Below are 26,382 nucleotides of genomic sequence, written 5' to 3' on the forward strand. Positions count from 1 at the left end.
GCCACCCAGGTGCTCCTCTAACACATCTCCTTTATTCATTAGTCAGTGGACATTTGGGCCTAGATTCCTGATAAGCCCTGGATCCCATCAAGCAGACGGTCCAAATGTGGACTTAATAGTACCGGTTTAAAGCCGCCCATTAGATTTTCGAGGGGTGGCTCCCTCTGTCCTGGAAGCCACGCAGGTGGTCGGGGATGGGCTTGAACTCCACAGGGCTGTGAGCTCTAGCTGCCCAAGTCTGGCTGGCAGTGTGTGCTGTGCACATATGGGCTGTGCAGGTCAAGGAAGCCATGGAACGTGGAACTGGCAAGTGGCAAGAGAGTCAAGGTCTCAAAGCAGGCTCCTGGGGCACCATGGCATCTGCCTAATTCCAAGTCCTAACCTACACAATTACCTATATTTCCCCTGAAGGAAAAGCTGGGCGAATTTGTACTGCCTTGCCAAGGTGGGATGGGCAAACTGGTGGCATATCCTTCACTAAGAGACACCTGGGAGCTTTGACTGCAAGAGAAGCCCAGGATGCCATTTGGCATCCGGTCCAAATGGGGACTGACTGTCGCCAGTTTAAAGCCGTCACCTCAGAAAGATTTCGAGGGGCGCTGCCTCTGCCCCGGAGGCTATGCAGTTGGTCGGGAAGAACTGCTGTTACGGTGCGTACTGCTCGTGCACTGTTTGCACTGATGAGGGGAGCCAAGGACCTGGAATTGGGCAATGTCAGGAGATGGCAAGAGGGCTCTTGCAGGGATCCATGGCCTCTAACTAATCTATATAAATGGAAATGTTCCCCCTGAAGGCAAAACTGGAGGAATGTAAATTGCCTTGTCAAGGCTGGATTTTGAAGTCGGGCCAGGGGATTTTCCAAAAAGAGCCAGTTGGGAGCCCTACTTGCTGTTGGAGCCTCACCTATCAGCTAGCCGGTCTCAATGGGTACCGACTGTGGCCAGTTTAAAGCTGCTACCTCACAAAGATTTTCAGGGCGTAGGGGGTAGGCTTTCTGCACCCTGAGTGAGACCAATCAGGCGGTTGAGGTCAGGCTGGAACTCCACAGGCCTGGAGTGCCCCTGCAGGCCAAGGCTGGCTGAGAGATATCAGGATAGCCAGGTGTCTGGAAGAGGGCAAAGTTGGGAGAGGCCTGGACAGGCAGGACTGTGGGGGATAACTGTCATCTGCCTAGTTCTAATCCCTAACATACACACATGGGTACATTCCCCTGAAAGCAGAGCTGTAGTCCTCAGGGCTGCCTTGCCAGGGCTGGACCCTGGGGGCTGGCTGGGGTATCCACCAATAAGAGATACCTGGGAGCCTAATTACCACTGTAGCCCAGTCCACATCAGGCAGCCAGTCCTCCAGGGACAGGACAGTAGCCCACTTCAGCGGTGTCTCAGTCTGATTTTCAGCCGGGGATCTACATCTACCTTTGAGGCAATGCAGGTGGTTGGGCCTGGGCCCTAGCCTCACAGGCCTGGAAGGCTTGGCTGCCCAATGTTGGGTGAAGGGACGTGCAGGTTAGGCTTGCCAGGGACCTGGAAGAGAGCAAGCATCAGGAGAGGCCGAGGTCTAGGAGAAGGCCAGAATGTTGGCCTGATCACAAGGTCTACCTCCCATTGTGTGATACTCCTCCAAAGGCTGATCTGGAGGTTTTTCAGCTCCTTTGTGAGGGAGAGGCTGGGCAGGCGGGACAGAGTATCTCTTGATTGGGAGGCAGTTGGGAGTCCTGATGCCTTGTGAAGCCTGGGACCATCAGGCAGCAAGTCCGTGTGGAGAGTCACTGGCACCCTTTCACAGCTGGGGGCTCGGAGCAGTTTTCTGACGGTGGGCTTCCTCCACCCTGGAATCTGTTCAGATGGTGGACATCCTGCCTGAGCTCCAGAGGCCGGAGGGCCTTGGCAGCCGAAGAAATGCTGACCGAGTGTGGATTGCACACATGAGTGGGCAGTGCAGGTCCGGATAGCCAGTGACCCAGGACAGGGCAGTGTTGGGTGAGAAGAGAGGGTGGTAGGAATACATGGCATCTGATTAATTCCAAGTCTTAACCTACACAAATGTGCATATTCCTCTGAGGCAGTGCTGGAGGAATGTGGACTGCCTTGCTAGGGTGAGGCCGCACAGGATGGCTGGGGTACCTCCAATAAGAGACACCTGGGAGCCTTGCTTGATGGAAAAGCCTGGGACCCGTCAAGTCGCCAGTTCGTATTGGGACTGTTAACCGGTTTCAAGTTGTCATCTCAACAAGATTTTAGGGAGGTGGGTTCCCTCCTCTGTGAGGCTGATCAGGTGGTTGGGTTCCAGGGGCAGCCCAAGGCTGGATGACATAGGGTGGACAGTGTGTATTCAGTTTGCAGAGGTCAGGATAGCCAAGGATCTGGAATAGGGCAATGTCTGGTGAGGCAGATTAACAGGACGCAACTTTGGGGTATGTGGCATATGTTTAGTCCCAAATCTTTGTCTACGCAAATGTGCATACTCCCCCTGGAGGCAGAGCTGGGGGAATCTGGCCTGCCTGGCCAGGACTTGCTTCCTGAGGGCTGGGCTGGGTATCTAATAAGAGATACCTAGAAACCTTGATCGCAGCAGAATCCCAGGACCCCCATTAGGCATTCAGGCCACACGGAGCCTTATTGTCACCGCTTTAAAGCTGCTGCTTTAGAAAGATCTTCAGTGGGTCAGCTACTCTGCCAATGGAAGCTATGAGGATGTCTGTGGACTGCCTGAGTTCCACAGGCTTGCAAGGCCCTGGCTGCCCAAATCTGGTTAATGGGATGTGTATTGCACATATAGGATGTGTAGGGCAGGGAAGGCAGGATTTGGGAACCGGGGAACTGTGAGGAGAGACTAGAACACAAATGGGCTCTTGGTTGTCCATGACATCTGCCCAATTCCAAACCCTAACCTACACAGGTGTTCATATTTGTCTTCTGAAGCCTGTGCTGGAAGAATCTGGACTGCCTGGTCAAGGTGGAACCTCATGGGCTGGGTTGGGTATCCTTCACTAAAAGACACCTGGGAATCTTGATTACTGGTAAGGCTGGGACTCCATCAGGCAGCCAGCCCAAATGGGGACTGTCACCGGTTTCAAGGTGCGGGCCTCAGAAGGATGTTTTTGGGAGGTGGGTTCCCCTGCCCTGGAGGTTATGCTCATGGTTGGGGATGGCCCAAGCTTCATAAGCTTGGAGGATCTGGCTGTCCTTGGCCAACTGAGGGAGCATATATGGTACATGAATGGGCCTCGCTGTTCATAGTGGCCAGAAACCTATTACAGGAAAAGTGTTGAGTTAGACCAGGCCACCAAGGTGAGTTGGCGGTATAGGGCGTCTGAGGAATTCCAGGCCCTCATAACAAATGTGCGTATTCCTCCTGAAGACTGTTTTCTTCGGGGAGGCAAATTAATGCTCAGAGACTGAGTTTGTCTTTGTCAACAATGTATTTAACACAAGGCATTTGCAAATTTCACAAGCCAATAGCATACAAGATAATGTGTTTTAAAAAACCATAAAGACATAATCTGAACCAACAATAGAAGAATCACACTATCATTCCAGTAAAGGGGAGATGAAAAAAAAAAAAAAGTCCAAATTTAGTTGGACCTTATATAAAGGAAATGCACCTTTATATGAGCTGGTATTGGGAGAGCCAGCTTAGCCAACTGGGAGCTGACTTCCAGTTGCCAGTGCAAAAGTAAAAGTCCTGCGTTGATGGAGCCCCGAGCATGTTGCTAGGGAACAAGGGTGATGGTGTTGATTGGCAAGATAATCCTCCAGGAGCCGCTGCATGGTTTTTGCCACTGCTGGTAAAAGAGCCTCCTTTGCTGCTGGAACTAACTGCCCCATGGTTTTCAGGTTGCTATTTCAGCCAATTGTAGCCTCCCCCAGACCAAACACGGTCCAATAGTCCTCACAAACTCTCCATGGGGCGGGCGCCTGGGTGGCTCAGTCAGTTAAGTGACGGACTTCAGCTGAGGTCATGATCTCATGGTTTGTGAGTTCCAGCCCCACACCCGGCTGTCAGGGTAGAGCCAGAGCCGGCTTCAGATCCTCTGCCCCCCTCTTTCTCTGCCCCTCCCCTGTTCACTCTGTCTCTAAAAAAGAAGTAAACATTAAAAAAAATTGGCAAAGTATTAAAAAAAAAAACCTCTCTGTATTTGCAGTTCTAAATGTCTGCTTGCCATAGTTGTTTCTTCATGTGTTTTTATTGACAAGCCCTAGTGGAGCCCCTCAGCAGCTGAGTGACTGAGCTCTTATCTGCAAGGACAGATGAGATGATGACATCCTGACACAACTTACTTTGTTTTGTATCACTTTGTTTTGATGCAAAATGAACAAACCTTTCAGAATTCCTAAAAAAAAAAAAAAAAAAAAAAAAAAAGGAAAAGAATTTTATTAGAGCTCAAGGTAGAACATCTGCCCAGGATACACAATCTTCACAAAGATCTGGGAAAGGGACATTTGGTGTAGGCTTATGTACATTTTTTACAGAAAAACTTACAGATTATTAGACAAAGGACATTTCATAAAGTTGCAGACCTTAAGTTTCTAGTATATGCAGGGCTGACTGACTTTAAGCTTATGGAAACCAGGGAAGTTTCTTCCTTCTTATCTTTTGTGTTCAGAATGCTCCATTTTGGTTACTTTCTTTAATGAAGTAGATGTACAATGTGTGCTTGGGGCAGAAATAGAGCCCATGCTTTGAGGTTTTGCTGAGTCATTTTGACCTTGTTAACTGTTGAAGTATAGCTTCCCTAGGAGCCCAGGAGCAGGGCCCACAAACATTAAAAGTTGAAAGTTTCCATAATCAGTATCAAAACAATTTTACTTCTTTAAAAAAATTTTTAAAAGTATTTATTCATTTTTGAGAGACAGAGTACAAGCGGGGAAGGGGCAGAGAAAGAGGAAGACACAGAACTCGAAGTAGGCTCCAGGCTCTGAGCTGTTAGCACCGAGCCCGACGTGGGGCTCAAACTCACAAACCGTGAGATCATGACCTGAGCCGAGGTCGGACGCTTAACTGACTGAGTCTCCCAGGCGCCCCAAAACAATTTCACTTCTAATGTATGATTTACATTTGTTAGATTTTTTTTTTTTTTAAGTACCTTCCTTCCCTCCCTCCCTTCTTTCTTTTCCTCCCTTCCTTCCTTCATCTCCACACTCAATGTGGGGCTCGAACTCATGATCCCAATATCTAGAGTCACATGCTCCACCAACTGAGCCAGCCAGGCGTCCTCTACATTTATTAGAGTAATTTCAGGACATCTAATATTTCTCTGGTTATTTTAATAGTTTCTTTATCTTCCACTGACCTAAATACCTTTTTACCTTCCATTGACATATTTATTACCTGTTCTATTTTTACACATCCTATCTTGTCATGTTCCTTATTTTTCCCTTGACTCCAATAGGCTAACATGAGATTTGGCTTAGGGCATACTATTCTGGTCCAGTTTCCCATGTTGTATATAACTGGTAAAGAAGGCATCAAGGCCATACTCGAAGGTCCTTGTAATCATAGGTAGGTATATTCAAAGGTCCAGCAGTTATAAAGGTATTTTGGTTCCATTCCAACAACATATCCTTACAAACATGTTTTCCTTCCATCATAAGGGACCTTTCTGTGGCCTATAGACTCCATTCTCCCTTTTGATATCAGGGAACTGAAAAAGTGTGGTACCCAATATCATGTTTCACCCTTCAGGTGTCAATATCTGATTTCATGATTTCACAGCTATCCAAGGAATCACAACCACTTAGGATGTGTGGTATCTACTCTACTTCTGGTTGGGTTGTCTATTATCTCAGGTGACCAATATTGCCCTGAGATTATAGCTTTTCTAAGATTTCAATCTTAACTTCAACATTGACAATCTACAGTTAGAGAAACATACGTTATGGCACTTTAAGTGTTTCATTATTTTTAGCATTTTCTCCAACTGCTTTATGTCAAATTCCCATTGCTCTGTTTACTTCCATATGAAATTCATTTATGTTTTGTAATATATTGCTAATTTTATCCATCCACATACACAATGTTGACAAAGCTGCCATGCATGTGTGTTCAATTGAGATTGTTTGCTTTCAAAATTTTAAAAATCTAATGTGATTTGATCGATCTGAAATTGAGAAAAAGTGGCTGTCACTGTTCGTCCCATTAAACCTCGTATGAGTCCCATAAGGAACTGTAACTGTTTCTTCCCTTTTAGCAAATCTGTTTTGGGCATAAGTTGTAAACTGGGCATAAGTGAAGGTGGATAAAACTGAGCAGAATTTGGGGACCTATGTCTGGCTTGAAAGTTGTCTATATTAAATTTCAGGGTGGGGCGCCTGGGTGGCGCAGTCGGTTAAGCGTCCGACTTCAGCCAGGTCACGATCTCGCCGTCCGTGAGTTTGAGCCCCACGTCAGGCTCTGTGCTGACAGCTCAGAGCCTGGAGCCTGTTTCCGATTCTGTGTCTCCCTCTCTCTCTGCCCCTCCCCCATTCATGCTCTGTCTCTCTCTGTCCCAAAAATAAATAAAAAACGTTGAAAAAAAAATTAAAAAAAAAAAAAAGTAAATTTCAGGGTAGAGGCTACTACTATAGGTCCCGATACAACTGGGAGAGGTTTTATTAACATAGGTTCCCATATTCTTGGGGTAGAAATCTGTGATGTGAGATAGAAGCCTGATGTATATATCATGACAGATATGTATATTATGCTAAATTTCCTATGTGTCCTCCATATACCTTATAGGGTGTCCTTGTTCTTTTAAAGTCTGGACATAGTGACTAAGGATCTATTCCTTTTTTTTTTTTTTTTTTTTAAGTCCCCATGCCCAGTGTGGAGCCCAATGCAGGGCTTGAACTCATGACCCTGATATCAAAACCTGAGCTGAGATCAAGAGTCAGATGCTTAACCGAGTGAGCCACCCACGCACCCCAGGTTCTATTCTTATTTTTATTTTATTTTTTTAAGCTTATTTATTTTGAGAGAGAGAGCGAGCAAATATGAGCAGGGGAGGAGCAGAGAGAGAGGGAGAGAAAGAGAATCCTAAGCAGGCTCCGTGCTGATGGCAAGGAGCCCAATGCGGGGCTCCAACTCAAGAACCCTGAGATCGTGACCTAAGCCAAAACCAAGAGGCAGACACTTAACCGACTGAGCCACCCAGCCACCTCTACCCTTATTTTTGTAATAGGTGAATAGGGATTAAAGAGTATAAATTGGGAGTGTAGTAAATGATCCATTTTTTTTGTCTATTTATATTTAAAGATCTAATTGCCCATTCTGCATAATCAGCAGCTGCTTTTTTTCCCCCAAAGAAATGCTAGCACGCAAAGTAAATCAGGAATTAAATTGGGTTCATGTTTATGGAGTCTCTTGCCATGTGTGCAATGCTGCATTTGATTCGGTAAGGTAAGTATGAAAGTCACTGCCTGGTTGTCTTGGTATATACTCTGGGTTGTAATACCAAAAACCACTTAGCAGTTCAGGCCAATCTTCATTCTCCACATCAATATCTCTTAGGGGTGCTATAGCAGCAGGTGCTATAATTTCCCCAGTACTATATATATCATTATGTTTTTAAATCAATACTTTTCCTTTTCATTTAGATACTGGGGGATTAATTTACATGAACTAATTAGTGCTAATCCTTATCTCCGTGGATGTCTGCAATACTAATTTAATAGAAATTTTCCCTTGTTCAGGATCCTTGTTGATTCTTGCAGAAATTAAAGTGGAGGTTGCGACTGCGTTATCTGCTTCCTTAAGTATTTGGTTTCTCGTGGATTGAGGGTTTCCCAGAAAACAGATGGTGCCAATAATGAAGGGTGGCAGAGACAGGTGGGGCTTGGTGATGCTGGTGAGTCCTCAGTTGCAATAAGGTGAGTGGAGGGAGTGGAGCATGTCACAGACAGCGGACTTGTATCTGGACCAGAAGGTGGCATTTCAATTGGAAATTGCTGGTGCTGTGGGAGGAGCATCCGTTGCTACCATAGTGGGTATGGTATCCGACAATGGCAATAGGCCGCATGCTGTATTGCCCGCTTAGGAATATTAATAGTTAAAGATGCGGGGCGTCTGGGTGGCTCAGTCGGTTAAGCGGCCGACTTCGGCTCAGGTTATGATCTCACGGTCCGTGGGTTTGAGCCCCGCGTCGGGCTCTGTGCTGACAGCTCAGAGCCTGGAGACTGTTTCAGATTCTGTGTCTCCCTCTCGCTGACCCTCCCCTGTTCATGCCCTGTCTCTCTCTGTCTCAAAAATAAATAAAACGTTAAAAAAAAATTATTTATTTATTTATTTTTAATTTTTTATTATTTTTCACAGAGAGAGGGAGACACAGAATCTGAAACAGGCTCCAAGCTCTGAGCTGTCAGCACAGAGCCCGACGCGGGGCTCAAACCCACGGACCGTGAGATCATAACCTGAGCTGAAGTCGGCCGCTTAACCGACCGAGCCACCCAGGCGCCCCCCAAAAAAATTTTTTTAAATAGTTAAAGATGCATAGCAAATTCATGCCCGCAAAATAAAGGTAGTGCCCTATACATTTTTAATTCTTTCTTGATGTTGTTCTTGCCACTCAAGAAACCCTGTTATCATGGCCCACAGCATGATTGTACTGCACCATGCTAGGCTAAATATTAGACACCTACTATAAAAGATGGTGTTCGTCATGCCTGAAATTTTTATAGAAGCACCATATTATTTTCTTTAATTGATGTAATATGCTTTTTCCTTTGGTTCCCCAGTAGGTTTTATTGGCAGTAGGTCTACTAATAAATAATGATCAATACTTTTCCTTTTAATTTAGATTCTGGGGTTTTTGATTTGGATTAATTAGTTAGTGCTAATTCTTATCTCTGTGGGTGTCTACAGTACTAATTCAATAGGAATTTTTCCATCATTTTTTAAATGGGTGTTTTTCTGCATTTTTATTTATTAAAAAAATTTTTTTTAATGTTTATTATGTTTATTTTTGAGAGCAAGAGAGACAGAGTGCAAGCAGGGGAGGGGCAGAGATAGAGGGAGACACAGAACCTGAAGCAGGCTCCAGGCTCTGAGCTATCAGCACAGAGCCCAACGTGCAGCTTGAACTCACAAACCCATAAGATCATGACCTGAGCCACAGTTGGACGCTTAACGGACGAGCCAGCCAGGCACCCCTATTTATTTATGTATTTTTAAATGTTATTTATTTTTGAGAGCGAGTGAGAGAGAGTGTGAGCAGGGGAGGGGCAGAGAGAAAGGGAGACAGAGGATCCAAAGCAGGCTCCGCTATGACAACAGAGAGCCCTGTGCAGGGCTTGAACTCACGAACCATGAGATCATGACCTGAGCTGAAGTCGGAGGCTTCACTGACCGAGCCACCCAGGTGCCCCAATTATTCCGTCCTTTCTCTATCTATGGTTTAGAGATCTTGCCACCTCCCAGACTGTTTCAGTCCCAGCTTTCATATCTGGATCGTTAGTAAGCAACCTAAACTTCTGCTGGAGTAAGCCATTATATCTTTCAATTGACCCAGAGGCAGTTGGGTTACAGGACAAGAGGAAATTCCACATCGTGCCTTGTTCCATAACCCATTCTGATATTCCTCTTTCTGTGAAGTGGGTGCTCTGCTGATTTTATGAAGGCTGGGATACCATAGCAAGCATCTCTATTTCTAATGCTCTGATGGTGCACTTTTGATGATTTTTCCTGTAAGGATAGAGTAATCCTATTCCTGACCATGTGTCTACAATGATGCACATGTACAGTTTATTGTCTGACGTAGGCATGGATCCTATATAATCAATTTGTATAATTTTTTTTAACGTTATTTATTTTTGAGACAGAGAGAGACAGAGCATGAACGGGGGAGGGTCAGAGAGAGGGAGACACAGAATCTGAAACAGGCTCCAGGCTCTGAGCTGCCAGCACAGAGCCCGACGCGGGGCTCGAACTCACGGGCGGCGAGATCATGACCTGAGCCGAAGTCGGCCGCTTAACCGACTGAGCCACCCAGGCGCCCCTCAATTTGTATAATTTTGAAGGGTCTGTCAGCTGTCATGTCATCTGAGTATTCATTAACGACCCCAAGCTTTAAATTGTCAGCAATTCCCACATTTTTAAATTTGAATGCGGAGGTTTATGGTAGGTACATACATATTCCTTGTCTCCAATCACGCTCTAGTGACATGTGTGCTAGCAGGCCTGTTTGGTTATGTGGCCGTGCAATGACCCTATCATTTGGCCTATCTCTGTTCGGGTTGTGCGTTCCATTGCGCTTTCTGCTTATGTATGGTTGTATTTTTAATTGGTTTCCTCAGCCACACATCAGTGTGTTTTTTAAACACAAACTTTGGGAATCTTCACCTCTTTATAGTTTTCCTAGTGAGTTTGTCTACCCGGTTATCAAATTTGGTTACTTCAAACTTGTTCTTCTGATGTGCAGAGACATGTGTGAAGAAAATGGAGATGTCAGCCAGTGATATTTTTTGCCATGTGTCCTTACCCCATATTTTCCTATTTCCTATTTTCCAGCTGTTTTCTGACTATGTTCCTGACCAAAGAGTTATTTCATTAGCTATTGCTCATGAGTTTGAGAAAAGATAGACCTCATTCTGGTTCTCGTTAGCAGATTCGTACCAATTTTATGGCTCGTGTTTCAACATCTTGTGCTGACTCTCATTAGCTCTTAAGGCCACAGCTTGCCAGTGAACTCCATGTGGTGTTATGGGGACTGACCCACCGATAAACCATGCCTTGTTGGGGCACCTGGGTGGCTCAGTCAGTTAAGTGTCTGACTTCAGCTCAGGTCATGATCTCACAGTGCGTGGGTTCCAGCCCCACATCAGCCTCTTTACTGACAGCTCGGAGCCTGGAGCCTGCTTCAGATTCTGTGTCTCCCTCTCTCTCTCTGCCCCTTCCCAACTCGCACTCTGTCTGTCTGTCTCTCTCAAAGATAAATAAACATTAAAAAAGGTTTTAAATAAAAATAAACAAACAAACACGCCTTGTTGAGTGCCATGGGACAAGGGTGCTCCATACTGCGCAACTGCTTGAGCTTAGATAGTCTTACCCCTCAGAGATTCCAGCAAATCCACCACTGGCATTAATTAACTGAGAGGGTCAACCCTCCATCTATATGCCTTGCTTGGAAATATACCATTTCTTTTTTTTTTTTTTTTTTTTTCTGAAATTTATTGACAAATTGGTTTCCATACAACACCCAGTGCTCATCCTAAAAGGTGCCCTCCTCAATACCCATCACCCACCCTCTCCTCCCTCCCACCCCCCATCAACCCTCAGTTTGTTCTCAGTTTTTAACAGTCTCTTATGCTTTGGCTCTCTCCCACTCTAACCTCTTTTTTTTTTTTTTTCTTCCCCTCCCCCATGGGTTCCTGTTAAGTTTCTCAGGATCCACATAAGAGTGAAACCATATGGTATCTGTCTTTCTCTGTATGGCTTATTTCACTTAGCATCACACTCTCCAGTTCCATCCACGTTGCTACAAAAGGCCATATTTCATTTTTTCTCATTGCCACGTAATATTCCATTGTGTATATAAACCACAATTTCTTTATCCATTCATCAGTTGATGGACATTTAGGCTCTTTCCATAATTTGGCTATTGTTGAGAGTGCTGCTATGAACATTGGGGTACAAGTGGCCCTATGCATCAGTGCTCCTGTATCCCTTGGATAAATTCCTAGCAGTGCTATTGCTGGGTCATAGGGTAGGTCTATTTTTAATTTTCTGAGGAACCTCCACACTGCTTTCCAGAGCGGCTGCACCAATTTGCATTCCCACCAACAGTGCAAGAGGGTTCCCGTTTCTCCACATCCTCTCCAGCATCTATAGTCTCCTGATTTGTTCATTTTGGCCACTCTGACTGGCGTGAGGTGATACCTGAGTGTGGTTTTGATTTGTATTTCCCTGATAAGGAGCGACGCTGAACATCTTTTCATGTGCCTGTTGGCCATCCGGATGTCTTCTTTAGAGAAGTGTCTATTCATGTTTTCTGCCCATTTCTTCACTGGGTTATTTGTTTTTTGGGTGTGGAGTTTGGTGAGCTCTTTATAGATTTTGGATACTAGCCCTTTGTCCGATATGTCATTTGCGAATATCTTTTCCCATTCCGTTGGTTGTCTTTTAGTTTTGTTGGTTGTTTCCTTTGCTGTGCAGAAGCTTTTTATCTTCATAAGGTCCCAGTAATTCACTTTTGCTTTTAATTCCCTTGCCTTTGGGGATGTGTCGAGTAAGAGATTGCTATGGCTGAGGTCAGAGAGGTCTTTTCCTGCTTTCTCCTCTAAGGTTTTGATGGTTTCCTGTCTCACATTTAGGTCCTTTATCCATTTTGAGTTTATTTTTGTGAATGGTGTGAGAAAGTGGTCTAGTTTCAACCTTCTGCATGTTGCTGTCCAGTTCTCCCAGCACCATTTGTTAAAGAGGCTGTCTTTTTTCCATTGGATGTTCTTTCCTGCTTTGTCAAAGATGAGTTGGCCATACGTTTGTGGGTCTAGTTCTGGGGTTTCTATTCTATTCCATCGGTCTATGTGTCTGTTTTGGTGCCAATACCATGCTGTCTTGATGATGACAGCTTTGTAGTAGAGGCTAAAGTCTGGGATTGTGATGCCTCCTGCTTTGGTCTTCTTCTTCAAAATTCCTTTGGCTATTCGGGGCCTTTTGTGGTTCCATACGAATTTTAGGATTGCTTGTTCTAGTTTCGAGAAGAATGCTGGTGCAATTTTGATTGGGATTGCATTGAATGTGTAGATAGCTTTGGGTAGTATTGACATTTTGACAATATTTATTTTTCCAATCCATGAGCAGGGAATGTCTTTCCATTTCTTTAAATCTTCTTCAATTTCCTTCATAAGCTTTCTATAGTTTTCAGCATACAGATCCTTTACATCTTTGGTTAGATTTATTCCTCGGTATTTTATGCTTCTTGGTGCAATTGTGAATGGGATCAGTTTCTTTATTTGTCTTTCTGTTGCTTCATTGTTAGTGTATAAGAATGCAACTGATTTCTGTACATTGATTTTGTATCCTGCAACTTTGCTGAATTCCTGTATCAGTTCTAGCAGACTTTTGGTGGAGTCTATCGGATTTTCCATGTATAGTATCATGTCATCTGCAAAAAGCGAAAGCTTGACTTCATCTTTGCCAATTTTGATGCCTTTGATTTCCTTTTGTTGTCTGATTGCTGATGCTAGAACTTCCAGCACTATGTTAAACAGCAGCGGTGAGAGTGGGCATCCTTGTCATGTTCCTGATCTCAGGGAAAAAGCTTTCAGTTTTTCCCCGTTGAGGATGATGTTAGCTGTGGGCTTTTCATAAATGGCTTTTATGATCTTTAAGTATGTTCCTTCTATCCCGACTTTCTCAAGGGTTTTTATTAAGAAAGGGTGCTGGATTTTGTCGAAGGCCTTTTCTGCATCGATTGACAGGATCATATGGTTCTTCTCTCTTTTTTTGTTAATGCGATGTATCACGTTGATTGATTTGCGAATGTTGAACCAGCCCTGCATCCCAGGAATGAATCCCACTTGATCATGGTGAATAATTCTTTTTATATGCCGTTGAATTCGATTTGCTAGTATCTTATTGAGAATTTTTGCATCCATATTCATCAGGGATATTGGCCTGTAGTTCTCTTTTTTTACTGGGTCTCTGTCTGGTTTAGGAATCAAAGTAATACTGGCTTCATAGAATGAGTCTGGGAAGTTTTCCTTCCCTTTCTATTTCTTGGAATAGCTTGAGAAGGATAGGTATTATCTCTGCTTTAAACGTCTGGTAGAACTCCCCTGGGAAGCCATCTGGTCCTGGACTCTTATTTGTTGGGAGATTTTTTATAACCGATTCAATTTCTTCGCTGGTTATGGGTCTGTTCAAGCTTTCTATTTCCTCCTGATTGAGTTTTGGAAGAGTGTGGGTGTTCAGGAATTTGTCCATTTCTTCCAGGTTGTCCAATTTGTTGGCATATAAGTTTTCATAGTATTCCCTGATAATTGTTTGTATCTCTGAGGGATTGGTTGTAATAATTCCATTTTCATTCATGATTTTATCTATTTGGGTCATCTCCCTTTTCTTTTTGAGAAGCCTGGCTAGAAGTTTGTCAATTTTGTTTATTTTTTCAAAAAACCAACTCTTGGTTTCGTTGATCTGCTCTACAGTTTTTTTAGTTTCTATATTGTTTATTTCTGCTCTGATCTTTATTATTTCTCTTCTTCTGCTGGGCTTAGGCTGCCTTTGCTGTTCTGCTTCTAGTTCCTTTAGGTGTGCTGTTAGATTTTGTATTTGGGATTTTTCTTGTTTCTTGAGATAGGCCTGGATTGCAATGTATTTTCCTCTCAGGACTGCCTTTGCTGCGTCCCAAAGCGTTTGGATTGTTGTATTTTCATTTTCGTTTGTTTCCATATATTTTTTAATTTTGTTCTCTAATTGCCTGGTTGACCCACTCATTCGTTAGTAGGGTGTTCTTTAACCTCCATGCTTTTGGAGGTTTTCCAGACTTTTTTCTGTGGTTGATTTCAAGCTTCATAGCATTGTGGTCTGAAAGTAAGCATGGTATAATTTCAATTCTTGTAAACTTATGAAGGGCTGTTTTGTGACCCAGTATATGATCTATCTTGGAGAATGTTCCATGTGCACTCGAGAAGAAAGTATATTCTGTTGCTTTGGGATGCAGAGTTCTAAATATATCTGTCAAGTCCATCTGATCCAATGTCTCATTCAGGGCCCTTGTTTCTTTATTGACCGTGTGTCTAGATGATCTATCCATTTCTGTAAGTGGTGTATTAAAGTCCCCTGCAATTACCACATTCTTATCAATAAGGTTGCTTATGTTTATGAGTAATTGTTTTATATATTTGGGGGCTCCGGTATTCGGTGCATAGACATTGATAATTGTTAGCTCTTCCTGATGGATAGACCCTGTAACTATTATATAATGTCCTTCTTCATCTCTTGTTACAGCCTTTAATTTAAAGTCTAGTTTGTCTGATATAAGTATGGCTACTCCAGCTTTCTTTTGGCTTCCAGTCGCATGATAAATAGTTCTCCATCCCCTCACTCTCAATCTAAAGGTGTCCTCAGGTCTAAAATGAGTCTCTTGTAGACAGCAAATAGATGGGTCTTGTTTTTTTATCCATTCTGATACCCTATGTCTTTTGGTTGGCGCATTTAATCCATTTACATTCAGTGTTATTATAGAAAGATACGGGTTTAGAGTCATTGTGATGTCTGTATGTTTTATGCTTATAGTGATGTCTCTGGGACTTTGTCTCACAGGGTCCCCCTTAGGATCTCTTGTAGGGCTGGTTTAGTGGTGACAAATTCCTTCAGTTTTTGTTTGTTTGGGAAGACCTTATCTCTCCTTCTATTCTAAATGACAGACTTGCTGGATAAAGGATTCTTGGCTGCATATTTTTTCTGTCTAGCACCCTGAAAATCTCGTGCCAATTCTTTCTGGCCTGCCAAGTTTCAAAAGAGAGATCAGTCACGAGTCTTATAGGTCTCCCTTTATATGTGAGGGCACGTTTACCCCTTGCTGCTTTCAGAATTTTCTCTTTATCCTTGTATTTTGCCAGTTTCACTATGATATGTCGTGCAGAAGATCGATTCAAGTTACGTCTGAAGGGAGTTCTCTGTGCCTCTTGGATTTCAATGCCTTTTTCCTTCCCCAGTTCAGGGAAGTTCTCAGCTATTATTTCTTCAAGTACCCCTTCAGCACCTTTCCCTCTCTCTTCCTCCTCTGGGATACCAATTATGCGTATATTATTTCTTTTTAGTGTATCACTTAATTCTCTAATTTTCCCCTCATACTCCTGGATTTTTTTATCTCTCTTTTTCTCAGCTTCCTCTTTTTCCATAACTTTATCTTCTAGTTCACCTATTCTCTCCTCTGCCTCTTCAAGCCGAGCTGTGGTGGTTTCCATTTTGTTATGCATTTCGTTTAAAGCGTTTTTCAGCTCCTCGTGACTGTTCCTTAGTCCCTTGATCTCTGTAGCAAGAGATTCTCTGCTGTCCTGTATACTGTTTTCAAGCCCAGCGATTAATTTTATGACTATTATTCTAAATTCACTTTCTGTTATATTGTTTAAATCCTTTTTGATCAGCTCATTAGCTGTTGTTATTTCCTGGAGATTCTTCTGAGGGGAGTTCTTCTGCTTGGTCATTTTGGATAGTCCCTGGCGTGGTGAGGACCTGCAGGGCACTTCCCCTGTGCTGTGGTGTATAACTGGAGTTGGTGGGCGGGGCCGCAGTCAGACCTGATGTCTGCCCCCAGCCCACCGCTGGGGCCACAGTCAGACTGGTGTGTGCCTTCTCTTCCCCTCTCCTAGGGGCGGGATTCACTGTGGGGTGGTGTGGCTCGTCTGGGCTACTTGCACCCTGCCAGGCTTGTGATGCTGGGGATCTGGCGTATTAGCTGGGGTGGGTAGGCAAGGTGCTCGGGGGCAGGAGGGGCAGGCTTAGATCGCTTCTCCTTAGGTGATCCACTTCAGGAGGGGCCCTGTGGCAGCGGGAGGGAGTCAGATCCGCTGCCGGAGGTTTGGCTCCGCCGAAGCGCAGAGTTGGGTGTTTGCGCGGAGCGAGCAAGTTCCCTGGCAGGAACCAGTTCCCTTTGGGATTTCGGCTGGGGGATGGGCGGGGGAGATGGCGCTGGTGAGCGCCTTTGTTCCCCACCAAACTGAGCTCTGTTGTCAGGGGGCTCAGCAGCTCTCCCTCCCTTTGTCCTCCAGCCTTCCCGCTTTCCGAGCAGAGCTGTTAACTTATGACCTCCCAGACGCTAAGTCGCGCTTGCTGTCGGAACACAGTCCGCCCGGCCCCTCCGCTTTTGCCAGCCAGACTCGGGGGCTCTGCTTGGCCGGCGAGCCGCCCCTCCGCCCTGGCTCCCTCCCGCCAGTCCGTGGAGCGCGCACCGCCTCGCCGCCCTTCCTACCCTCTTCCGTGGGCCTCTCGTCTGCGTTTGGCTCCGGCGACTCCGTTCTGCTAATCCTCTGGCGGTTTTCTGGGTTATTTAGGCAGGTGTAGATGGAATCTAAGTGATCAGCAGGACGTGCGGTGAGCCCAGCGTCCTCCTAAGCCGCCCGGAAATATACCATTTCTGTTAGCACTTTATGGTCAGGAATACTTCCCCTCTGTTTGTCAGGGGTCTTCTTTACCCGTTCCAGAATAAGCTGTTGGAGTTTAAGTATAATTAGTTTATTTTCTGTTAGGGGCCCTGTAGTTTGTAGGGCCTCATAGAGTGCCTAGGTGAGTGTTTGAATTGGTTGATATCTGTTCTTGGGCCAGGGGAACTTCTTAGTCCAAAATGCAATTGGGTAAAAATTGAGGTCCTGAGGTGTTTTAGTCCATAGTGACCATGTTGCAAACCCTTGTGAGTACAGGCACTCTACATTTAAAGCCCTTGTTAGCTGGTGTCAATGTATTAACAGTTCTGAGAGCCTTTTTTAAATAAGCAAAGACTGCTTTTTGAATCTCTGTCCGTCTAAATTCCCCACTCTTACATGTTATTTCATAAATGTGTTTTAATATTATCTCTGTTGGGGAGGAAAATTTTTACTCTTATCTTCAATATTCTTCTATTCTTCTATTTAAGAATTAAGTTCAGGGGCGCTTGAGTGCCTCAGTCGGTTAAGCATCGACTCTTGTTTTCCTCAGGTCATGATCTCACAGTTTTGTGAGTTCAAGTCCTGCATCAGGCTCTGCACTGGCAGCACAGAGCCTGCTTGGGATTCTTTCTCTCTCCCTCTCTCACTGTACTTCCCCACTCGCACTGACTCCGTCTCTCTCAAAATAAATAAATTAAAAAAAAAAAAGAATTAAGTTGAATAACCAAGAAATGGCCAAAGCATCCAGCTTGTATACTTTGTAGACAAAGAGACAATAAATTTGTGAGGAATTGACAGGACAAAGAAAACTTATGTTTGGGAGTTTCAAACAGTAAGGACTTCTGAACAAGATTTGGAGCTGGGTTGTAAATTGGTAAAATAACAAGGTTTGTTTATAGTCATCTCAGCCCTGAATCCTTTATTTATTTCTACTTCCTGGTAGGGGTATGGCACCTTTCCCATGGAAGATCTATTTCTTGGTTCCTGTAGACAAAGGAAGTTCAGAGTGCTCTTCCTGCACTGGCCATTTCTTCTTCTTCTTCTTCTTCTTTTTTTTTTTTTTAACGTTATTTATTTTTGAGACAGAAAGAGACAGAGCATGAACGGGGGAGGGTCAGAGAGAGGGAGACACAGAATCCGAAACAGGCTCCAGGCTCTGAGCCGTCAGCACAGAGCCCGATGCGGGGCTCGAACTCACGGACCGCGAGATCACGACCTGAGCCGAAGTCGGCCGCTCAACCGACTGAGCCACCCAGGCGCCCCTGCACTGGCCATTTCTTAAGTAACTTTAACTCCACATAGACAATATGCCATTGTGGCACATCATGGGGCAGCCTGCCTTGGGACTTTACAGTTCCCTCCTCTGAAACTTTCCTGGAAGTTTCACACACTGAAAGCAGAGCTAGTCACTGTAGAGAAAGAAATTGAGCTAGTAATTGAGTGGTAAGAGATCCGCAAAGAGAGAAAAGATCATAGATTAGAATGAAGATGAACAAACAGAAAAGAACAAATTGAAGCACATGTCCCCACACCCCATTAAATCAGTCCCCCCAACGCTGGAAATAAATCAGTCCAACAGAATGTCTGTGCTTCATTTGTCTGATGAAAAATAAGAATTCTTTCCTTTAACAGACTTAAGTTAGATATTGTCCCATTTAGTTTACATAGAAGCAACAGTTTTCACTGATGATTGCACAAACTCCTTGTTGGGCAGTCCATGTAGCTAGGACGTGACAATTTTGGAGTACCACTCAGGCTAAGATGTTAATTTCTGACTGGAGTATTTTCTGGTCGTGGACACTATACCTTGTTGTTTATCCCATCTTCCATACTGCATCTACCAGATATTCACATCTGCAGGAATGAAGACCAGTTCAAGTTCTTTTGCACTATCTAGATGTTGACAGAGCCAACAGTCAGACGGATCAGTTACTGTGGCCAGGATTTGCTAAGCTGGCATAAGAGGGTGTTTGGCCTGTACCTGACCTTTTTTTTTATTCTCAAGAAACTAACAATACGCTTTATTCAAATTTGCACCTGAGATCTGAAAAAATTAGCCAATTAAATAAACACATTGGTCATATAAATATTTAATTCATTTCATGCCAAATTAATGAATATGGCTGTTTTCCCTTAATTTTTTTGTTACTGTTATCTGAAGGACATTTATATTTTAGCTGTATTTCTATATTTTATTTAATTTATTTTTTTTAATTTTATTTTTAATTTTTTAAAAAAATTACATTCAAATTAGTTAGCATATAGTGCAACAGTGATTTCAGGAGTAGATTCCTTAGTGCCCCTTACCCATTTAGCCCATCCCCTCTCCCACAATCCCTCCAGTAACCCTCTGTTTGTTCTCCATATTTGTTAGTCTCTTCTGTTTTGTCCCCCTCCCTGTTTTTATATTATTTTTGTTTCCCTGTTCATCTGTTTTGTCTCTTAAAGTCCTCAAATGAGTGAAGTCAAATGATTTTTGTCTTTCTCTGATGAATTTCACTTAGCATAATACCCTCAAGTCCCATCCACGTAGTTGCAAACGGCAAGATTTCATTGTTTTTGATTGCCGAGTAATACTCCATTATATATATATATACCACATCTTTATCCATTCATCCATCGATGGACATTTGGGCTCTTTCCATACTTTGGCTATTGTTGATAGTGCTGCTATAAACATGGGGGTGCATGTGTCCCTTAGAAATAGCACACCTGTATCCCGTGGATAAATGCCTAGTAGTGCAATTGCTGGGTCGTAGGGTAGTTCTATTTTTAGTTTTTTGAGGAACCTCCATACTGTTTTCCAGAGTGGCTACACCACCTTGCATTCCCATGTACCTGACCTTTTGAAAAAGAGAGGGTCAGTAAGAGCAAGACACAGGTTAAAAAAGAGTCCACAGAGGAAACTTAAGGGAAGTAGGACAGATAGGGACAACCACTCTCTAGTCAGCTTTTTAATGAATGATTAATAAATGTATTAATAAGTATTAATACATTAAAAAGTATTAATAATTAATACTTTATTACTAAAGTATTAATGTGCTTTAATGTAAAATACTTTACATTAAATTCTTTAATGCAAAGTTTTTATTATTAATGTATTAATACTAGTATTAACACATTAAAAAGTAATACTAATTAAAAAGTATTAAGAAAGGTTTCGCCTTTTTATTATTTATTTATTTATTCATTCATTTATTCATTTATTTATTTGGGGGGGAGCTTTTTAAATATGTATAGAGGGGATTTTAAAAAGTGAGGGTAGGTGAAAGAGAAATTTCTTGATCTGTGATCTTGGGGAAAGCTGTCTACTTCATGATGCCTTGCGTTTCTAGGGCCTGGATGGCCCTGGAAATCCTTAATTTAAGATCACCTGTAGCGGTGAATTCCCAATTGTCTTGACAGCAATGGTCTGGATCTATTTTGATGTGGCTTGCACCCATCCAGGAGGATCTTTCTTTCATTTTGATGGCAGTGTAGGTGGTGAGTGTTACTTTCCACTGAATTGCAGCATCTATTTTCTTCTAAAGACCTTGACGTATACCTGGTCTCCTGATCAAAAGGAGTGGCAGGGGCACGTGGGTGGCTCAGTCAGTTAAGCAATTGACTCTTGGTTGTGGCTCAGGTTATGGTCTCACGGTTTGTGAGTTTGAGCCCCACATCAGGCTCTGTGCTGACAGTCCAGGGACTGCTTGGGATTCTCTCTCTCTCTCCCTCTCTCTGCCCCTCCCCTGCTTACACTTGCTTGTGCCCTCTCTCTCACAAAATAAACAAATAAACTTTAAAAAAAAAAAAACAACTTGGGGCGCCTGGGTGGCGCAGTCGGTTGAGTGTCCGACTTCAGCCAGGTCACCATCTCGCGGTCCATGAGTTCGAGCCCCGCGTCGGGCTCTGGGCTGATGGCTCAGAGCCTGGAGCCTGTTTCCGATTCTGTGTCTCCCTCTCTCTCTGCCCCTCCCTCGTTCATGCTCTGTCTCTCTCTGTCCCAAAAATAAATAAACGTTGAAAAAAAAAATTAAAAAAAAACAAACAAACAACAACTTCATTAAACAAAGTCGGCTATTATCCCAGGCTATTATTTTTATTTGTGGACAGATCTTGTAAGAGATACCATGTATTTATTTTATTTGGCTTGTAAACTCAGGTAGAATCAAAGTCTTATATTTAATCTTGATGACTCTACAGACATGTTTGTTTTAATTAAACTGTCAACCTTAAACTAGCTTTTATATCAAATAGTTTTCCAGATCACATGAACTTGAAAAACGTTTGGGTTAGTTTCTATTTTTTGAGACTTTTAGAATGTCCAATCCTTACAAGCATTTGCCTCCAAACCAACTAAGTAGAGCTCTTTTACAAATTAATTTTAGCAATACCATCTAAAGGTAGAAAATACCACATACCTGAAATGCATGTTTATAGACACAGGTGAACAGATACAGAGAAGTTATAGCTTCTGTTTTAAAATTACTGCCATATGGAAATATATACAAAATTTACTAGTTATAAAAGTTGGATCTGAGTTTGTTTTTCTGGTAGATGGAAGAAGTTAAGGTTATCTGTTTAGGTGGCTAAAGCTTTTTTTTTCCATTTGTGGAGAAGATACTTAAGATTTGTATTTGTCCTTGGCAATTCAAGTTCCAAATGACTTTTTCCCTTTGTTTGTTTTTTCTTGGTAAGAATTACCTCCCTGTAATTTGCATTTAAAAGAGACAGACTAGATAGAGTTCCTGGAGAATACCAGGTACAGTATTGAACATTTACATTTTAAAGGCACAAGGAAAAATAAATGCAAGTTTTTCCAGAAGGACTTGTGTTTCCTTAGGACCAGAATTTTTATACTTACAGACCTTTTGAGGTTAAAAAAGGGGAGGTTTTTGAATTGATAAAAAGGATATTTGTGGTGTTTGATTGTTTCTGGAGCCTGGGAAGACTAGATTTGTAAAACAAAGGACAGCTACTTTTTAATTCCTCAAAGAATGGAGTTGCCACCTAAAAGGTATCAAAGGACTGACATACTCATCCGCCCATGAAAATACCTTCCCTCTGTCTGGGTACATACAGCTTAGGGATCTAAAAAAAAAATTTCCTATAAGTCTCTGAATATCAGCTTCCAGTCTGGCCAGATTTCTGATTATAGAATTATTAAATCCTTTAAAATACCTTATCAGGCTTCAGCCAGAACAAATAGTAACTATTTCTGGCAGTATTAACAACCTCATAGACCAAAGAGGTGTCCTTAAAGACAGTGTAAAAAGTACTATCTTCAAAAGATCTAGAGTGTGAAAAGTAAGGGAGATGATTCATTTTCAGAAATACCAAATAAAAGCTGTGTTGTCTAGTTAACAGTAGGTTTACAACTTTTGGAAATATATATGACACCCCTCTCTCCCAGAATGGAGTCCCAAACTCTTGGACACTTCACTTCCTGGTTCTTCTTCCCCTCTCCATTTCACAGGCTTATTTTCTCAGGCTTTGCAATGAGCATGTGCCAAAGAACGAAGGAGGGACTGAAAGTCTCTGCTGTCACCTTAGGAAATCTACATTTGTTCCAATCAGACTAGTTTTTGCCTACACTGGGTAAGGCTGTAAAGCTCTGTAGCACTCAGCCAATGAGGAATCAGGGGAGGGACATGCATGCTAAGAGATAAGTTGTCTGCTGTAACTGCCCCGAGTGTGCCTGTTCATCAGACACCCACTCTTGCAAGAATGTTGATTAAAGCCTCGCTTCACTGTGCTCCGAGTTTCTGCATCCCTCCTTTGATGGGGTGAGTGGGCTCATTCTCAAAAATAGCTGAAGATGGAGCCCACAACCTGCATGTCCCAGGCAGGCAGAAAGCCAAGCCACTGTCATAAGGATGTAAAATGAGATAAACAAGAAGGAAAGAGCTAGCAGCATCTGGCTGGCTCAGTCAGTAGAGCATGGGACTCTTGATCTCGGAGTCATGAGTTCGAGCCCCTTGGAGCCAGAGTTTACTTTAAAAAAAAAAAAAAGAAGAAGAAGCAGCAGAAGAAGGAAATAGTTACTCCCAGGAGTGAAAGTAAGGAGAGAGCAGAAGGCAAGCTGACAACCTGCACACCCCCTCCCACATTGGGTAGGACATGTGTGACATTCCTCAGGAACTTCTGGCTGCCCAAGAACACGGGAAGGAGAAAAACAAATGGTTAACTGATAGAGATCACAGTCATGCAGGACATGAGTCTATCATTTTGCAACTGTCTCAATGATTTACAAGAAAAAAGGCAATCTGCAGAAACGTATAGGCTCAGTTTCCTGGAGCCCTAACATCACCTTCCCCTCCATAGTGATGTGGGGAACAAAGGCAAGAAGAAAATGTAAATTAAATTAAATCTCTTTATAACCTGCAGCCCATTGGCAAATACTTGAGATAGAGTATAACATTTCTCCAGGAACTCTCTACTGTCTTAATGTTAATACTTTGCTAGGGGGAAAAACAACCTTAGGTTGGCAATAGCTAGGCCTCCAGTATCTTATGAGTCCTCTTTAGCACACGAACGTCCTTTTGGAAGTTTCCCCTTGCCTTTACCTCCCCCAACTCCCAGGTATATAATCAGTCAATCCTCACAACCCCAGTGCAGCTCTTGCTGCACACGGGTTCTGTCCCTGTGCTTTAATAAAACCACCTTTTTGCACCAGATATCTCAAGAATTCTTTCTTGGCAGTTGGCTTTGAACCCCCACCACCACTCCAAAACCATATTAAAAAGACAATAACCATTGGATCTAGATTTGGAAAGGAAGAGAGAACATGAAATTTTATTCCCCTCTGGGCTCAGAAAGTAATCTTTTCACAAACACTCTTAAGGAGTGCCTGGCTGGCTCAGTGGGTAAGAGCATTTGACTTTTGATCTTGGGGTTGTAGAATTGAGCCCCATGTTGGGTGTGTAGATTACTTAAAAATTAAAAAAAAAAAAAATCTTAAAAAAAGACTCTTGAGAAGACTTCTGAGGTTTAAGAAATTCTTTAACTTGACCAAGGAGTGACAGAGACCTGAAGATCACCTATAGCTTAAGCGGTCTTTTAAAATTTTAATTAATTAATTAATTAATTAGTTAATTGGTTAATTTTCTCTTTTGTCTTTTTTTTCCCCGTGTGATCTTATTTTAAAAGGTAACTTTAACAGTATTTTCAGAGTAGAAAAGCAATTCAGACAGGATCACTAGGAGGAGTATTCCAAGGACAGAGGGGAGTGGTAGGAGTTATGTCAGTCTTGTGGCCTGTTTAGGTACACGTTTTCAAATGCTTTTTGCAATGAACCTTTTTTTTTCCGTTTTTTTTTTTTTTTTTAATTTTGAGAGAGAGAGAGAGAGACAGAGAGCGCTTGAGTGGGGGAGACAGAAAATCTTAACCAGGGCTCCATCCCATGACCCCGGGATCATGACCTGAGTGGAAATCAAGAATCAGATGCTCAACCGACTGAGGTACCCGGGTGCCCCTGCAATAAATCTTTTAATGAAACTATTTTGGAGTTTTGAAAACTTTCGGAGCCTCTGCTTGCCAGTTAAAGCAGTTATCCCATTCTGCTTACCTTGGGAATCCTTGCTTTTGAGTGCACTTTTTAAATGGATGATCTCATCTAATGGAAACATTCCCCATAATGGCCATTGTAATTCCACGTTGTTTTCAGTAAATTTTTTCTATTTTGCTAGTTATCTGCAACTTCTGGGATGGTAGTTTTTAGACATAAAATAAGCAGGTGTGCCAGTGATAGGGAAACATCTGTTACAAGATGGCCGACAGGACTGATAGGGGATTTCAGTCCCTGCCTGAAGATTCCCCTTCCTGGTTCTTCTTCCCACCTTGCTTGTTGGCACCACATTACTACTAATGAGGAATGCGGAAGTAACAGAGACTATAAATTGGCCCCTCTGCTGATGCTCGGGGCTCAGATCTCTGGAGAATGGTCTCCTGTGAGCCCACCGGTGTAAAACAAACCTCCCGCCTTCCAAGATCTCCGAGTGCTGCTTGGTTATTCTGCCAGGAGACCCAGACCGGTTTCCATAACACCAGAAAGTAGTTTGCTCAGTTCTGGATCTGAACAATTCCATTTCTTTTAGCTAGGTCTTTGGGATTCTCAGAGCCAAAATAATACCTACAAGAGAGCTGCTGTGGGGCTGGTGATTGTGCGTGTCTTACGGTGCGCCTCATTGTATGGAATTTTCTTGAGTTTGGTGAGTGACCTGGTGTCAGTTTAATCCATTCTGTGACAGACTTAATCTAACATGGGAGTTTACTTGAAGTGGCAAGCTCTATAACAGGTCCTGAATGCCCAACATGTGCCCACCAACTCTTGCAACTTTTTGGCCTCTGAGATCCCAGCTAGCAATAGCTGAGTTTTATTTACACAAAACAGCACAAGCAAGTGCACCTCAACATACTAGCAATAATCAAAATCTGTCACTACTGGGGCACCTGGATGGCTCAGTCGGTTAAACATCTGACTTTGGCTCAGGTCATGATCTCACAGTTTGTGGGTTCAAGCCCCACGTCGGACTCTGTGCTGACAGCTTGGAGCCTGGAGCCCGCTTTGGAATCTGTGTCTCCCTCTCTCTCTTTGCTCCTCCCCCACTAATGCTCTCTCTCTCTCTCTCTCTCTCTCAAAAATGAATAAACATTTAAAAAAGAATTAAAAAAAAAATCTGTCACTATTGATGAGGGAGCACAAGGCAAGCTGACTGGCTGCTGCAAACATCCTCCCACCCCACCCCCAGGTGGGATATGTGTGATATTCCTCTGGCACTTAAACCAATGGTTAACTGATAGAGATCACTGTCATGAAGGACCTAAGTCTCCATCACCCCTCGATAGTGATGTGGGAAACAAAGGCAGAAGGAAATGGCAGATAGAACTAAATTTCCTTACAATTTGCAGCCCATTGATGAATACTTGAGGCCAGCAGAGTAAAATATTTCTCCAGGAACTCCCTACTAATGCTAATGCTTTGCTAGGGGGAAAAACAACCCTAGCTTGACAATAGCTAGTTCTCCAATGTCCTGTAAGTCTTTAGCATATGAAAATCTCACTGGAAACTTCCCCTAGACTTTCCCCTGTCCCCCAACTCCATAGTATAAAACTAGTATCTCCTCATGGTCCTGGAGCAGCTCTTCCTGCCCATGGGTCCTGCCTCCATGTTCCAATAAAACCACCTTTTTGCACCAAAGACGTCTTCAAGAATTCTTTTTTGGCCGTCGGCTCCGGACCCCATGAACCCCACTATCACCCCAAAAACCTCATCGACTATGGACTGGCCAAAAGGAGGCCATGTGCCCCGCCAGCAATCCCCAGTGTGGATTAAACCAGC

This window comes from Prionailurus bengalensis, chromosome E4, assembly GCF_016509475.1.
Source record: "Prionailurus bengalensis isolate Pbe53 chromosome E4, Fcat_Pben_1.1_paternal_pri, whole genome shotgun sequence".
NCBI classification, from domain to species: Eukaryota; Metazoa; Chordata; class Mammalia; order Carnivora; family Felidae; genus Prionailurus; species Prionailurus bengalensis.